The sequence below is a fragment of the Martes martes genome, assembly GCF_963455335.1.
Source record: "Martes martes genome assembly, chromosome: 3".
NCBI classification, from domain to species: domain Eukaryota; kingdom Metazoa; phylum Chordata; class Mammalia; order Carnivora; family Mustelidae; genus Martes; species Martes martes.
The window spans coordinates 44,410,739-44,414,021 of NC_137890.1; the positions used below are offsets into that span (position 1 = coordinate 44,410,739).

General features: G+C 36.9%; 1 pseudogene across 1 annotated transcript; it reads left to right on the forward strand.

Moving 5' to 3' along the window:
- Positions 1-598: 598 nt before the first annotated feature.
- LOC308339781 (60 kDa heat shock protein, mitochondrial-like) lies at positions 599-2,274 on the forward strand (annotated as a pseudogene). The gene has a single exon. The product of its transcript is annotated as a 60 kDa heat shock protein, mitochondrial-like (transcript).
- The last annotated feature ends 1,009 nt before the right edge of the window (positions 2,275-3,283 follow it).

The window sequence follows — 3,283 nt, forward strand, 5'->3', positions numbered from 1 at the left end:
ACTGTTACATGAGTTTCAGGAAGAATATGATCTCTTTCCATTGTACTTACCAGGAATATCCATCACATGACCTAACACTTTCAGGAAAAGTAAGTAGGTTCTCACTTTCATTATATTTAGCCTATGCCACTTATTTGCCACTTACATGATATAATATAGTAAGATACACTGATTGGCAAAGAAATTGTAAATAAAGTAGTCCTGTGACATCCAGTTAGAAGCTTTAAAAGCAAAGATAACAATATTCATATGATATGAATTGTGACACCTAACTCAAAATATACAATTCCATTTAACTTACAGATAATAATTATTAATTAATTATAGTTTAACTTTACATCAATAAATCTTCTTAAAATCAATGTGGAAAAATTATTTTCTTCATTTTACAAATAAGGATATGGAGATATCAAGAAGGAACAGAGTCAAGTCTCTAAACCCTCTTCAACGTCTCCCTTGATAAAAATTTTATTTCTACCTGTCAACTTTTGAAGGAAGGCACAGTTGGCTAGCTTTCATTTGACAAAGGGAACTGAACTCTTATTGGCCTCTGAAGGTGTGCCTCATGGGTGGCTTGCCCCACCACCACGCAGCAGAAATGTTTGGATTACCTGTAGTCCTTGTCAAATTAGGCTAGCATCCAGGTCACTGGTGCCTCATCTCACTTGGGCCTATGCCAAAGATGTAAAATTTGGTGCAGATGCCCACCTTAATGCTTCAAGGTATAGACCTTTTAGCTGATGCTGTAGCCATTATTATAGGGCCAAAGGGAAGAACAGCAATTACTGAACAGAGTTGTAGAAGTCCCAAAGTAACAAAAGATGGTATGACTGTTGCAAAGTCAACTGACTTAAAAGATAAATATACATACATTGGCATCAAACTTATTCAAAGATGTTGCCAATAACACAAAGGAAGGGGCTGGGGATGGCATCACTATCACTGTCTTGGCATGCTCTATTGCGAAGGGAGGCTTCGAAAAGGTTAGCAAGGGTGCTGATCCTGTGGAAATCAGGAGAGGTGTGCTATTTGCTGTTGATGTTGTAATTGTTCAACTTAAGGAGCAGTTTAAACCTGTGATGACCCCTGAAGAAATTGCTCAGGGTGCTAAGATTTCTGCAAATAGTGACAAATTGGCAAAATCCCTTCTGATGTAATGAAAAAGTTTGGAAGAAAGGGTGTCATAACATGAGAGGATGGAAAAACTAAATGATGAATTAGAAGTTATAGAAGGCATGAAGTTTGATCAAGGATATATTTCTCTTTATTAATACATCGAAAGTTCAGAAACATGAATTCCAAGATGCCTATGTTCTATTGAGTGAAAAGAAAATCCTAGTGTCCAGTCCATTGTTACCTGCTCTTGAAATTGCCAACACTCACTGTAAGCCCCTAGTCATAATCGCTGAAGATGTTGATGGAGAAGCTCTGAGTACACTCATTTTGAGAAAGCTAAAAGCTAAAAGTCTGTAGCAGTGTAAGCTCCAGCTTTTGATGATAATAGAAAGAGCAGGTTTAAAGACATGAATATTGCTACTGGTGGTGAAATGTGTGGAGAAGGATTGACTTTAAATCTTGAAGATGTTCAGTCTCATGACTTAGGAAAAGTTGGAAGGTCATTGTGACAAAAGATGATGCCATGCTCTTAAAAAGAAAAGGTGACAAGGCTCAAGTTGAAAACCATATTCAAGAAGTCATTGAGCAGTTAGATGTCATAACTAGAAAATATGAAAAGGAAAAGCTGAAAGAATTTCTGGCAAAACTCTCAGGAGTAGCTGTGCTGAAGTTTGGTGGGACAAGTGATGTTGAAGTGAATGAAGACAGTTACAGATGCCATCAAAGCTATACAAGCTCCTGTTGAAGAAGGCAGTGGGGTTGTGCCCTGCTTTGGTGCTTTCCAGCCTTAGATTCAATAACTCCAACTAATGAAGATCAAAACACTGGTATAGAAATTACTAAGAGAACACTTAAAATTCCTGCAATGGCCATTGCTAAGAATGCCTGTGTTGAAGGGTCACTGATGGTTGAGAAAATTATACAGATTTCCTCAAAAGTTGGTAATGATGCTATAGTTGGAGACTTTGTGAATACGGTAGAAAAGGAATCATTGATCCAACTAAGGTTGTAAGAACTCCTTTCTTGGATGCTGCTGAAGTGGCTTCTCTGTTAACAGCAGCAGAAGCTGTAGTCCCTGAAATTCCTAAAGAAGAGAAGGACCCAGGAATGGGCAGAATGGGTGGAATGGGAGGTTATATGGGAGGTGACATGTTCTGATTCCTAGAATAGTGCTTTACCCTTATTAATGAACTGTGAGAGGAAGCTTAAGGCTGAGCTCCTCAACAATAACTTCAGAGAAGTCAGCTGAAGGAAAAGGCTGGCTGATGTTTAAAAAATCACTACAACTATCAGTTACTGGTTTCAGTTGACAGCATATAATGGTTGACTATTGTCATTGTCCATGCCTACAGATAATTTTTTTTTAAATTTTTGAATAAGACATTGGTATATTCCCGGTAACTGAATACAAGAGCCAGGTACAAAAATACTGCTTTCAACTTAAATCACAGAAGCATTTGTATTCTGTTAAAATCAGGATTTTAGTGCTTGCCATCACCAGATGAAAAGTTAAGAAGCACCTTTCTGTGGAGAGTTAAGAATAATTGTGTACAAAGTAGAGAAATATCCACTTATGTGACAACCTTTATGTAATAAAAATTTGTTTGAAAACAATGAAAAGGGAAACTGAAACTGAATTAAGGTGATGATTCTCATTACCATGTTTAGAGATATTTGACTTTTTGGAAAGGAACAACTGCTTACCTAAATTTATTAAACACTTATTGTGGAATGTCTAACATTACTGACAGTCTAGTCATGCACTTATATGTCTCAGCTGGCATGGCTCCTGTACCAAAGCTCAGAAGATCCTGGAAAACCAGGTCATTATGCATGTTTGATGGGTTCCATCAATCAAGGCATGAAAAACAGAAGCCAAAAGAAGGTCAAACTGAGACTGGATATACAAAGGTATAAGACACAAACAAGTATCCTGTGGTTAAAATACTTGTCTAACCAGGTAGAAAAGATCAGTTAAACTGGAATGGAGGGACAGAATGTTAGGCAAAGACAATGGCAATAATTTGTCTTGATATGACAAGTAAAAGTATGAATTGAGAGGAACAGAGAGAGGGTACCAAAATGCCAGAAACAAAATTAAATTGAACAAATTATAGGAGTAAAAACAACATGTAAATCTATTTCATAAATTAAAAATCATCATAAA